The sequence below is a fragment of the Prunus persica genome, chromosome G1 (genome assembly GCF_000346465.2).
Source record: "Prunus persica cultivar Lovell chromosome G1, Prunus_persica_NCBIv2, whole genome shotgun sequence".
NCBI lineage: Eukaryota > Viridiplantae > Streptophyta > Magnoliopsida > Rosales > Rosaceae > Prunus > Prunus persica.
Window position 1 is genome coordinate 15,904,993 of NC_034009.1, and position 14,570 is coordinate 15,919,562.

At 35.1% G+C, this 14,570-nt stretch overlaps 1 long non-coding RNA gene and 1 pseudogene across 1 annotated transcript; one reads left to right on the plus strand and one right to left on the minus strand.

Moving 5' to 3' along the window:
• On the plus strand, positions 2,856–5,685 carry LOC18791889 (annotated as a pseudogene).
• On the minus strand, positions 8,476–11,956 carry LOC109948336. Its single transcript, XR_002270986.1, has 3 exons — positions 11,649–11,956; positions 11,118–11,282; positions 8,476–10,200 (listed from the first exon to the last, which is right to left on the minus strand). It is a non-coding gene; the product is annotated as an uncharacterized LOC109948336 (long non-coding RNA).

Genomic DNA, 14,570 nt, shown 5'->3' on the forward strand with positions numbered 1-14,570 from the left:
GTCATCCTCCCTTTCACCTGTAAACTCAACTCCCATGTAAGAGCTTGCAAGGGTGGGCTGAGGAAAAACAAGAATTACTTCCTCAGAGAGCTGTTGTTGCAACACCTCATCAAGCACTATATCGGTAGGGTACACCACAAGTTCATTTTCCAGCCTTTTCACATTGGTAAAATTCCTGTTCGGAATTTTCAAAGGACAGTCATGCATTTCCTCCTTTTTTTGACCACAGTAAAAACAGATTTCCCATAGAGCCTCATAACTAATGAAGCACTTGATTTCTTTCCCAACTTCACCTAAGACTAGACATCTCTTTAAAGGTTTGGTAAGATCTAACTCCACACAGGTGCGCACAAACATTCTCTGCCTCCCCACCAGAGACTCTTCATCCACTTAAATTGTAGTACCTAGGATGGAAACTAAGTCCTTTAGAACATCTTCATCTCAATAATGTAAAGGAAGGAATGAAATTCTGACCCAGCTCATGATGGAGTCCACTGTGGCATGGAAGGGGGAGAACTCCAGGACCACATTTTCAAAGTAAAGATCTGTCCTTGGACAAACCAAGGTCTGTTCTCCAGCACATACCTAATGTCTTCCTCATAGAAAAACTCCACTTTATACCACTCCCTCCCAATATGGTCAATGGAGACATCCCCCTGAAGAAACTTCCAGTCATTTTTAAGGCGATGCCTAATGACTCTCCCAAACACAGACTTTCCAAATCTTTTTCCAACTAGACAGTAATTTTCAAAGTGGTTATGAATACTAGAGGCCAAGGCAAAAGTGAAAAACCTAGTTTCAATCCTATCAACACGAAAGGTGAATATGCCGTTATTCACCACAACATGGCTCGTGTTGATATTACGAGAAGCATTGGCACTAAGTTGAGCACTCATGGTGTAAACGCACAGAGATTGTAAGCACAGGAAAGCACAAACACATGAAGAAAATAAAGCGAAAGGGGCATCCTAGAAATAGTAAATAGAGCCTTAAGCGATTGGATGAACAAACCCCAGCACCTTAGGGCCCAAGACTCACGGGAAGATATTTTTAAGTGCCTACAGAATCTAACTACTAGATTAACAGGGTGCTACGTAGGGGAAGGAACCTTGAAAAGCTCAACTGTCTCGTGGTTTCTCCTCATGGGTGCTCGAGAACAGCATTGACCAATCCACCCCAGGGGATACAAATCATTAACCCTTTTAGTAGAGCTCAGGCAAATGATTAATAGCCATTGCCCACATATTGATTCTCACACAGCTATGAGAAGAAGAACAAAAGTATCCTTGCCAACGACGCTTCGAATCTTTAACCCCTGTACTTTCTCTCTCTCAGAATAGGACATTAATTTTATTTTTTTCCTCTTCCAATTCCAAGATCCCAATTTGAGAAACCCTAATTTTGCATGTTTTCCTGTTTCCCCTTTTACGCCCTTCGTGTCTCCCATCTATCAGATTTTTTGTGGCTGGGATTGTGCCACTAATTATTAATTGGGGCGTATTCAATCTACATGTATTTACCATTCATTAAAATGTAAACAAAACAAATAAACCATTTTTCAATGAAAACAAAATTATTTTTCTTTTTCTTTTTATTTTTGTTGCTGCTAAAAATTAGACAAGTAGTGGTATGACCAACTTACAGATGATGTGGACGATCGAGGGACCGGATCTGTCTTCAATAAACACTTCCCTTCGGTAGGCGATGCTGGACCTGTGCTAAAGAGAGAGAAAGATATATGTTTTATTTTTGCAACTTGAATTATTAATTAGCATATATGATTTTTGGTGTCTATTAGGATATCATGTCACATGATAATAGACCGGCAAAGAGAGGAAAAATTATTTATTCATTCTTAAAAAAAAGTGGATTTTATTTATATTTTGTACTTTTTTGTGTTATATTTGCTTGCAATGTGACTTTGTTTGATTTATTAAATTTTATTTACATTTTGTTTCAAGAAAAAAGGCTTATAATATATCTCTTCTCTGAAAAAAATTATTTAGCCTACCCCTATAAAAATTCCGGGATCTACCATTGTTGACATTGATAGAGGGCCAAAGGATCTGGGTGAAGTTTTTTGCTTCCCACTGAGGTTGTTCAACAACGATGGTCTCCCTTGCCCGCCAACAAATGCCTAATACTGTGTGCCGGTCTGGATGGCTCTGAATCCTCTGAGCTTGAGGTGGTTTTGTTGTCTCTCACCCAGCAATTGATTATCTAGACGGAGTCCTTGTGCTGTGTTAGGTGTTTTTAATATTGTTTCCTTTATTTTGCTTTCTGTGCTTAGTGATCATGTACAGTTTGATAATTTGGGAATATCTTCTTTTGGGTTCTCCTCTTTTATTAATGAAGTTCGGTTCATCCGATTTGAACCCTCAAAAAAAAAAAAAAAAAAAAAAAAACTATCGAGCCCTTGAGTTTAAAATGCTGGCTTCTTTAGATGTACGGCGCGTAAGGTTTTTTTTAAGGGAAATAGCCCTAAATGCCACCATTTTTATAATTGTAATTAAAAATACCACCCCTTCCCAATTTTTGTACAACTATCACCTATAAATACATCTTTATTGTGGACTGATTGTACCATATCAGTTTTCCAGAAATTGGGTTCTCTCTCAACTCTCTTGGCTCTATCTCTCTCTTCGACCCATCTCTCTCTTTCGCTCAGCTCTCTCCCTCGTGTAACTCTCTCTCTCCGACGCAATCGTCTTTCTCCCTCAGCGGTGGCTGTTCATCCAAGCTTAACTCCATGGTTGACATCCACGAGGTACTGTTCATCTACCTTTTCTTTGAAATTTGGGGTTTTTGTGAATTTGGTTTATGGTGTATGGATTTGTAAGAAATTGGTTTAGGGTTTTAGGGTTTAGGGGTTGCTCTGTGATTTCTGCAAGAATTAATTCCACAATATTCAGATTTACTTGAATCAAATCAAAGGAAGGGACGTTGTTTATGGATGGGTAATTGTCAAAAAGGACTTATGGAATCTACATGCTTATAATCAAATTTTGCATATGGAGGTGTGGATTTAATTTATGGGATGGTTTCGGGTTCCCTGTAATCTTTTGAGAATGTTTTGTTTATGGCATTTTTAAATGGGCTTGATTTTTGGTTTGGTAGAATGCATTTGATTGTGGTTCGGGTGATAGAGTGGTGGAGATGCAAATGGAGGTGTGGGTACTTTGTCTCTGTTAAAAGGAAATTGTAGGTTTATGGTTTGGTTTAAACAATTGTGTGGCTATGTGTTCGCTTTAGGTGTCAGTGTCGTGATGCAAAGGAGACTGTGTTTCTAGGTTTAAATTCAGTGTTTCTATGTACATAATTGGGTGATTTCTTAATATTTCTATTAGGTTATTTCAATTTGTTTTCTGTTTGATTTGGAGAGCTGCGCTTGGCATGATTGTTTTCTTTAAACTTGGTTGATTTAGGTTTGGCCAGAAGGTGCTGGCAATGGCTACAACGACATATCCACCACCACCACCGTATTATAAGCTCTACAAAGATTAATGGCAAGATCCCAAATCAGCTCCGGAGCTGCCCCCTCCGATTGAAGGGACATACATTTGCTGTGGTGGCAATTACACTGTGAGCTTTTCTCATTCTTTGCATTCTTCCTGTCAAAATTGATATAAACTGTGTAATTTGATTTCTGAAAATTGCTTTTGTCACTAATGACTGGATACTAGAAGTTTTGGTGAAAAGTAAAGTTTGTTGAATTTACTGTTTGAAGAATGCCATCTCTCCTTTATAGCAGTTGCTTTAGCCAGGAATGTCATATATGTACCTTTAAAGTTGTTGGCTTTGAATGTTGAGTTTGGAAAATATGTGTAATTCTATAATTTACTGTGTTGATGTTATCAATGTATGATTTCTTTGCTTTCCTTGTCATCTCTTCTTAATTAGTTTTATCTTATTTTATATAGACTGATGACATTCTTCCGAGCTTGGAAGATCAGGGAGTGCGTCAACTGTATCCAAAAGGCCCAAACATTGCTATGCCTCCCTCCGTTCTAGTTTTAATTATTTGTATTGTCATGTGAAATTACTGCTTTTGAAATTTAGGAATTAATGTGAACTTTTTCTTGCTTCAAGCATTGTTGCAATCATCATTTATTGCAGTTTCTTCTTAGCATTGGTTGAATTATCTTATTATTATTTATCATTTTTATAAACTAGTTAACTATAACTTTCTTTGGAAAGATGTTAGCAAAAGAGAGATTTTCTTTGCTAAGTTAGAACACGGTTACTAGACTGAGAAATGTTCTCTTGGTTACAGTTATCTACAACTTTCTTGGTTCAAGTTATTCCACATTTCTGATTGATTGCCATAGTTTTCTAGGCTATGGCATATATCCAATCCATACTAGAAAATGTTGTCATGCATGATAGATCCGACATTACAACTAAAATATGATCCCTTAATGAGCCTTCTTTAGTGCAATACAAATGTCCTCTCTAGAAAGGAGAAGAATGTTAGGGGGTATGTATCATCTGGTTTGCAGAGTATGATTTTATTGATAATAACTAACAAGAAACAAAAAAGAACTGCATGTGCACATGCGTGTATGTCTGTTTATTCTAGTGTTTTCTTTATATATATATACATATATATATATATTTTGTGCATATGCATGTGTTTGTTTTTCCCCTCTAAAATGTTTTATGCTTCTCTGACAAAAATTGTGATCCTTCTTAGATTTTAAGAAGGAACTGAGGTCACTTAACAGAGAATTGCAGCTGCACATTTTGGAGCTGGCTGATATTCTTGTAGAGAGACCATCACAGTATGCGAGGAGTGTGGAAGATATATCTCTTATCTTCAAGAACTTGCATCATCTTCTCAACTCATTGTGCCCCCATCAAGTAAGATAGTTTTTTGGGTCTTAGAATGCACTGTATTGGTTTGTGTTTTGAGGTACTTTATTTTGTAATGTATTTTATCATACAGGCTAGGGCAACGTTAATTCACATTCTAGAACTTCAGATACAACGTCGTAAACAAGCTGTGGAGGATATAAAGAGGTATGCTTTCAAAAATTACTGAAAATATTTGTGGTCTGAGGCTGAAATGTTTTGCTTTGTTTTCCAAAACAGTTGAAAGAAAATTTCTTTGTCCTTCGATCATTTAAATGAATCGCTTATAGCATTTTATTTAGAGTAAAAGTACTTGAATCTACTAGGCTATTCTTTTGGTGCATTGTAGAAGTTGTTGTAGAAAAACTCCCCTATTCTTGTATGTGAGGCATCGAAATGTTGATTTTTAGTTTCTTTCAACTTTGAATTATGATGTTAAAAGTAAACAGCGGTGTGTGCATGGTCAGTGTAAGAGTTCGAAGATGCATATAAATTCCTTAAATATACTGGTACTGTGACTGTGTAATCAATCTGCCATGTGGATTGGATGTTACATAATTGCTTGTGACTTTTTGCTTCACTTTCTTGTTTAGGAGGAGAGAAGAAGCACAGAGACTTCTCAAGGACTCTATTGGAACGATGGAGGACACCGGCGCATCTTTTGTGCTAAAGTAAGGGCGTGTGCTCATGTTCGTTCTGCCGCCGATTGAAGCCTCTTGGACAGTTGCATCTTAATACCTTCATCATGCTTCATGTATTAGAAAAATTATAGGTTCAATTGTCATTGTAATCAGAGTAAAAGCAATTTGATAGCGTGCATGATAGTGTTCTCTCTTGCTCTGCTGCCCTGAAATTCTTATTTACCGATTGGCAAAGAAGAACATAGTTTCGACAAAGTGAATAGATCATTACAAGAACCCTAGAATACACTAGCGGAACTAGGACAAAGGCTACAGCCCACTGTAGCCTAGGGAGGTTTTGGGGATAAACAAAAATCAAACCTATATATTTGCCTCATTTGAAATACAGAGCAATAGGCTCCTTAAATACACAATTTTGCAAAGCAAAATGTGCTTTTAGATATAAAAAAATGCTCGTTTGAATACAATAGTGGGGTAATATGCTCTTGGAATACAATGATGTAATAATAGGCTCTTGATAAGTGCTGAGTTTTTTTTAAAAATTTTTTTTATAATAAATATGTGAGCTTAATTATGAATTTGAATGCAATGATTTTGAACAATTGATTTATAATAGAAAAATGACATGCATACATTCTGAACAACGACTCTTTGATCATAGGATATTGGTATTGCTAGCAGCTAGTTATTAGTATTTGTGTCCAAGAAGACCCCATTGTGAGCACAACTTTGACAGAGTGGATATGACAATTTTCTAATTGGCTTTGAGCTATTGAATTAGTAGGTCAGTTGTAAATAGCTGGGGTTTTGTTTATGCTCTGTATTTTTTGTTTATTTTTCGCTTAATATCCTAGCCTCGTGCATGCAGCGAGGAGGAAGGCCAAAGACATGGATCTTTTGATGGACCTCTAGTAAGGGTGAGTGCTGGTTCGGTTCATGCGGTGCTGGGTGATGCAATGTCAAAGTGTTGCCTTCCTTTTCCCTTCGCAGGATAGTATTGTTAGGGTTCGGTGGCGATTTATTTTGCATGTCTAAATTGTAGTCTGTAATGGATGTGTGTGTATTGTATGTAGATTGACTTAATATTGCTCTCATATTGGATGTGTATTGTACTAATATTGCCTTTGTATTGCATAGATATTTTATGCATATGGCCACCCTATTGCATGTATATTCTGCTCCTATTGCTGTTGTATTGTGGTTATATAGCTCTAATATTGCCTCTCTAGTGCATGTATATTGGCCACATATTGCCATTATACTGTATGTATATTGAGTACGGCTCATCAATGGGTTTACGGTTTAGGCCCTACTTCATTAAAAAAAAAAAAGACAACGACGAGAATGAAACAACGTGCCTTTCAAAAACAGGCAGTCAGATGCATCATAATTGCACCGTAAGACATTGTAAGAAATTATTTTAAAATAATAATAACTAAAAAATAATGTACACAAAAGGGAAGGTATGAATAAATATGCAAATGCTTCGTGATGGGTTGAAGAAAAGGATGATTACATTTGGTGGTTTGATTATGTTTGGTGATACGATATGTTCTTCGTCTTAATCTTCATATATGTACTTGTTGTATTAATAATTCACACAAATTCATCTCGTAATCATCCAACTATTAAAGCTAAGTAAATGAAATGAAACAAAAGAAAAAGCCCAAAATAAACAGAAACAACAATTTCTAGCACCCTTTTATCGCCTCTCTATCACTACTGTATCACCAACATATCACTAGTTTATTGCATTTTAGGCAAAAACGAATTATGCACTTCTTCTGTTTTTCATTTTTGACATATGACCATTGTTTGACCTCAATTTTCCTATAAGGAAAACAAAGAACACATGAATTTAATTTGGAATGGATAGATAGCTCTCCATTAAACCTTTTGACAAAAAAAAGTAAACAGCAGAGCTTCTCCGAGCAAGCAAAGGCAGGATTGAGGTGATGACCATTAGTTCAAACACTATGTGATCTAATAGGGATAACTAATTTTTGGAACAAGTAATGAATCTTCAAAACGATAAAGAACAACTAGTAAACTAATTTATGCAATTTAACTTTGCACGGGTCACAGCGCTGAACATGATATTTGGTAACCATCTCTATACTTAGGGGTCACAGTGCTCAACATGATATTTGGTAACCATCTCTATACTTTACAGTTATGAAATTGACATGTACATTTCTTTTCCCCAAACCAAAGGTTTTTAAAAATTCCACAAAGTTTATGTATAATACTTGACTGTATGCAAACTCAAAGAGTTCGATTAATGTATGAATAACAAATAATTCTTCATATATGCAAAACTCAACCACATGACTTGAAATTAGAAATTCTCACTGCACACAAATCCACCATTACTACATACAAATAAACATCTACAATTCCATAAGGCAAAATGCAAGTTCTAAGGGATACACAAGGAAAGAAAGAAAAAAAAAATATTTCCAAGAACAGCCAATGAGAAATAATGTTACAGACCAAAAGCAAATAAGGCAAAGTTAAACCACCCTTCTTAAGACAAAAAGCACCAGACAATTTCTATTTATCGAATCAGCTCACAGAAAAAGGTCGATGTGTATCACTTCAGGTCTCTATTTGTCTAGATCAATTCATTAATTTTCCATTGCACTTCTGATATCTAGGAGACCATGTAATTATTTTGATACCATTAAATGAAATTTAAATTCAGTTTACTTGAAAAATTTGGGATCCTGAGCAAGAGATGGCAGTCACGTATACGACAGTATTGATACATAAAAGACGACAATATAAGAATGGTTAATTTTGACAATATCCATAGTTGCTTCCACTCCATTATATGTAGATTATAAAGTGGCAATAGACATGCAATACAAAAGCAATATGAAAGCAATAAACAAGCAATAAAGCGGCAATAGACAACCAATGCCAAAGCAATAAAATGGCAATAAACAAGTACCTTATTGATGTCTTTGTACTCTCTTTCCCATATTATATAATGTTCTAATTGTTGAACTATTACAATATTCAGTTGCTACAGATAATAAATAGTACATAAAAAATAATAACCATGTATGAAAATTTCATATCATTATAATAATGACCTCAAAAACAGTATGAAGTATATTACACAAATATTAGAAACATACGGCTCCACAAGAAGAATACATAATGTCTTAGATGTCCTTACTAATAATAACAAGCATAATCAATTATGTGTACAGTTTGCTGCAAGTTTCCTTAGCATTCTCATAATAGAAGCTTTGCTTTTGTCTTCAGAAGGCATCTCAAAGAACTCCTTGTCTACACATTAAATTATGCACAAAATGGTCTCCAACGCCAGTGTATGACTTGCACATCAGCGTCTGCACAAACCAGCTAAAACACATTTTGTAACTGTTAACCTCAAATTTGTTCTTCACAGGGAAACGAGTTGGGTGCGGCTTTTCTTCTCCTTATACAACTTGAAAAGAAAAAGAGAAAGAAACATAAATTGTCAAGACAAAACTACAGCAAATTATAATTTGGTCAAATACTCACCGTCGAGAAACAATATGCTTTCAATGTATAAATAACATATTAATTTCAACCAATACTACTGCACAACTCATCTCAGAAACATGATTGAGATTTGACAAACATACAGGTAGAAGATCCAATCCATTAAAACACTCACATGCAAAAAGCAAACCTAAATTATACGGCAATTCAAGCTACAAAAACCCAACTTGTTGAGCACCAGTCAACAAGTTTTATAGGCAAATTGAAATCAAGTAGAAATTACTTCAGCATTAACACCTTCATTTTTTCAACCAAAGATGCTAGCTTCCTTTCAATATCAAAAAGCACATTCAGTTAGTCCCAAGATGTGGGACATAAATACCTAGTCTTTTAGATTACAAAAACAGAGTTATTTTTCTCCAAACAAAAATATCTTAAAACAAAGGAAAGAAGAAAATGAAGTAACTATTTCACAGCAATCTTTTAAAGAGACAATGAGATTGACAATGATTATGGTTCCAAAACAATACCAGGCATTAAATTATCCGCATATGTACTAAATTTCCTTTGTCTTAAAAACATACATACACACACATTACATGAAAACATCATTAAAATCTTGTCCAAATTATTTAATTGGATACATAAACATTCCCCAATCTGCAGACAAGATCGGATGGGAAAGAAATTTAGTGCAAGTTTCTCATGCAGCTCCTTTGTAAAGGTAAAATCCCTTTTATCTACTGACATGCTCAATCCTTCTTGGAAATTCGCAGTGCTGCCATTAATGTAAGAGCTAAAACTGGATTTGCTACCTCTGAGATGTGCATCCAACCACCCTTGTACTAAATTAACAAAAACATTAGATGGAAACTGATAAACCCTTTTGCTATAACGTCTAACTTCCATAATCCATCCAATGAACCATAGAAAATTTTCGACGTAAATGTTAGGCCTTACAAAAAACTACTAAATGTTAGGCCATTTTGCTATCATGTCTAACTTCCATAATCCATCAATGAATCAAGGCAAGTATATATCACCCTACAAAAAATACTGAATTCAATTATACAAGACTTAAAGACATACCACCACTAGACAAACCTTCTTGTAAGCGTCCCTCAAACATACCACCACTATGGAAATTTGGATTGCATGTAATTTTGCTTCCCATATTCTATTCAATCTTTCAAGCCTTCAGATAGAACATAACCTGCATAGTGCAGATGAAATCATAATTTGAAACAAAACTAATATACTAGAAATAAGAACCAGATTAGGGAGGGAGAAACAGGATAATGACAACTAAATCTTTTAGAGGCAAAAAGCTTAACTGCCTATGATTCACCAATGACCAGAACAGGGTATTTCTTTCCTTTTCGGGACAAAATCTAGCAATAAGCAAGTGTGGGGGAGTGCATGTTAAGAAGTAGCAATACTATAAGAATAAATTTTGACTATTAGGAGTTGCAGTCGTATTTTCCCAGTGCAATTGTGGGAAAGGCCAAAAGAAAAAGGGTGATGCATACAAACTATCACTATTCAACATATCATTAGACCACTAAATGACACATCTCTTGCAAGTGTGGACCAGCATCTGTCAAATGAAAGAAAATTTAAATCCGCAATTGTTGGCAGGCAAAGACCTCCAGTATTTTACAGTGAACTAATGGCCTCATGGTGAACTTGATTGCATGTAGCACAACCTCACATATATATATTCTTTTACTTCAATTTTTCTTATAACACTCACAGATTTTATTAATGAAATGTAGTTACAAGAAGGATGAATGAGATGTCCATCTAAAATCCTGTTAACGTTCTCAATCCCAAACAAAAAAATTCCGCCAAAACTAAACTAACTATTTGGATGGTACACAAGGATTGAGTTAAGAGGCCAACAGTCTTCAAGACTCTTAATTCCCTGATCCCCATCATGATGAAAATAAGAGAAAAGAGGGAAGGTTGAGGAGGGACCATACATTTGGATACCAATACTCAAAAATTTACTTTCTTACATATAATTTACATCAAGTTAAATTCCATCCATATGATTGCATACCAAAAAATTGAGCTTTACTCATTACCCGTGAATGCTACATCGATAACATCTGTACTCTATGATCATACCTGAATTGCACAAAGATAAGCTTGGCTCTGAATACATGTCTTTACAGGTCCCCAAATGCCCTGAAAATAGCTCCCAACAGAAACTTATCTTTACAGAGACAACTGGACGCATTATTCCTTCTCCAAATGCCCCAGAATTAGCTCCACACAAAAACTCCCTCCAAACTACATTGACAGATTAAAGAATTAACTCCCCACAGAAACTCCCTCCAAATTACATTGTAGAAATAGTTCACACTCTATGCAAAACATTATAAACGCATAATGTTATACATGCACTAAATACTAGAAACCTTGATTTCTGTCTTTTTCTATTGAAAAATAAAATAAAAACAACAATCATGTTTTCAATTGCTTCAAATTCCAAACATGTACAGTTTAACCTATCGTGAAATTCAACGGTTGCACTTGGCGAGAAGATTTTAGTTTCAGTCTTTCATTTTTACTTCTTGATGTTGTCGCTATTTCTATGCCATAAGGTCCCTCTAATCCAAATAACAGAAGTGGGAAAGTAGCGAATTGGAAGCTTACCAAATAAGTGCTTTGAGTCGTTTCGCCTAAAGCATGTCTTTTGCTCGGGCTCGAGGTCTGTATCGCCATTGAAATAGCTCCCTTTCTCACTGGTTAGGGTTTGTGGATTTGTTGTTTTAAGTCAAAAGGGGGTGGATTTGGGGGCTTTGCACGATTCCATTACAGGGAAATAGCTCAAAATGTCACCCTTTTAATTGGATTTGGGTAGAGAATAAAACAGAGAGGAAGAGGAAGAACTGGGTTTTGAGGGCAAAGCTGTGGGTTTTGTAGGTTGTTCTTGATCTTCTCTTCGTGAGCCAAAAACTAACCAAAAGTGTTATCTGGCCAATAAATGGGCAATAAGTATGTATTTATAGGTAATAATTGCAAAAAAATTGGAAAGGAGTGATATTTTCAGTTACAATTATAAAAATGGTGGCATTTATGGCTATTTCCCAAAAAAAAAACACTTTGGGTATTTGGTTTGATGAGAAAACAGAAAAATCTTGGTATTTGGCTTTTAAAATAGGTTGGATTAGTCTAAGGTTATGGGTTGATCTAATTTAGCCCAAAGAAAGTGTAAAAATTTGTCAGCCCAATTGTTTCTGGGTATTCAAGTCAGAACTTACAAAATGGATAACAAAATCCTTAAAGCCTGAGAAATAAGCTCCAGAATAGATTTGAATATTTCACAGTCCAGGCCCCCACTATTGGACCAAAGAATCCAAATGTAATTTTAATAGAGAAAATCACGAGGCCAACAGTGTAGAACTTGTGACTCTGGCATTGGTTACATACCACATTTTTTTGGTTGAGTTTTCGTACCACAATTTTTTTTTCGGATGAAAAAAAGTTTAAGGGAAGGCTACTCCATCTTAGGGCCAAGGCATACTAAGGTCTCTTTGAGAATTTATAGGGGATCTCTATCCCTTTTTTGGTTTTTATACATTATCCGTCAAGAGATATTATTGACAGCAGGACTCGAATCTAGACATTGATAACGAAAAGTACGATTCTTACCAACTCAACTAACTCTTGTTTAGTTATTTTTAACCATATTTTAGTACCATATGATAGGGCAAATCATGTATACATGTCATATCAATTAATAATTTTATCTTTATGGATGTTGGTTACACACATCACTCACCAAAACCTATGGTATTAAAAAGTGGTTAAAAAGTATTCAGCTGGACTACTGGTCATCAAGTTGAGTTTTTCGAAACGGACAATTCTGGTTGGAATAATATAGTAATGTAAAGTAAAATCTATAATTATTAGTATAAAAAGTTATTCCAAACACTTTACCTAACACTTTTGGTGAATCTACGATCATGCTTGGCTAACAGGCAGATTGTCATGATAATCATTGAATTATGTTATAATATAATTAGTCACATTTAGCTGCGAGCAACGAGTAGTGGAATTAATACTTAGAAAGAAAAAGTCGGCACAAGACTGAGGAAAGAAGAATCGATCATGTGTTTCTTGCCCTTGTTTCCCCTAGAGAGCTAGTGTCAAGTCTTTGCAAACCCAAAAGAAAGTTCATTAGAAAGACTTTTAGGAAGCAAAACAAAGCTGACCCCAACAGTGTCCTTGCCTTAATGAAAGACTGCCTGCCGCACGAGGTCTTCTTCTGCTTGCAATTTATAAAATCACACTTGCAATATATGGCGACGTACCCCCCTCCACCATGCAATATTTAAAGTTTGTTACCTTGGCTTACTTGCAATTGACGTAGAAATAATGCTTCTATATGATGATAGAGCAAGTGTCGTGAATCTATATTCTCCGAGTTTATATCGTGTTTCGCATGATCAAAAAAATTACAGTTTCTATTGAATATAGTCCAACTCTTTATAAGTCCATATTAAATTCTTTAACATTTCAATATGAAATAAATACTCTCAACACCGAATTCATCTCATTTCTGGCGTCGTTAAAGCTGGATGGTAAGACAAAAACAAGCCAAGCTCTCAAAAGGAATATTAAGCTTGTTAAAAATAAAAATAAAATCTTCAACTTTTCTACGGTATATCAGCCTATCATAAACGTCGTGAGTAAAATATTTAGTTTTTAAACCTATAAGCTATACAGCTTGAGTGACACTAGTTGGAAAGTGGTATGGCTTATGTTCGACTCTTATGGTGTATAAGAAAAACAGTATTAAAACAAGAAAAATAATTTTACTTGTACTTCCAATTTCACATCATATTTTTATTCTTTTTAGTGGTTTTAAGCATTTGGTGCTTCCTTAATACCCTTTTGTTGAGTTATTTTATAGCCTTTATTTTTTTTTATATAAATTGATATTCTAAACTATACTCTAATTTATGGGAAAGTAAATTCGATTTAAAAAGAGATTTAAATTCAAGTATAAGAAGACAAGGCATACTCTGACCAACAACTCTAACCCACATCTGCGAGTTATTTCATTCGTTTACATTAGACGTCAATCTAGGCCCTCTTTGAAACTCCTTTTTGAAGATATTACTGTTCAAAATTGAAATGAGTATTGTGGAAATAATTATTGTATATATATATATATATATATATATATCTTGTGTTTGGCTGGAATTCTTTGCGTTTGTGGACTTTTATAAGTGCGGTGGGGTTGTCTTGGTGTACTTTGGCTTCAAAATTTGTGTCGTCAAATCAAATCTCTCTCTCTCTCTCTCTCTCTCTCTCTCTCTCTCTCTCATGTAAAAGTTGTATTTTCAATGGGAATCCTGATATGGAATGACTAACTTCTTTTGGACCTAAATTATCGCACATAAAATCTGGTTAGCCACGTTAGAATCCTGTTGGTGCTTCAACGCTTCAAGTATTGAAACATTCTATTTAAATTGTGTCATGGCAAAAGATAAGGATAATTAAAGATAAATACTATTCATATGAATAGTAATTGTCATAGCAATTTTTTGATGCATTCCCATCCATTAC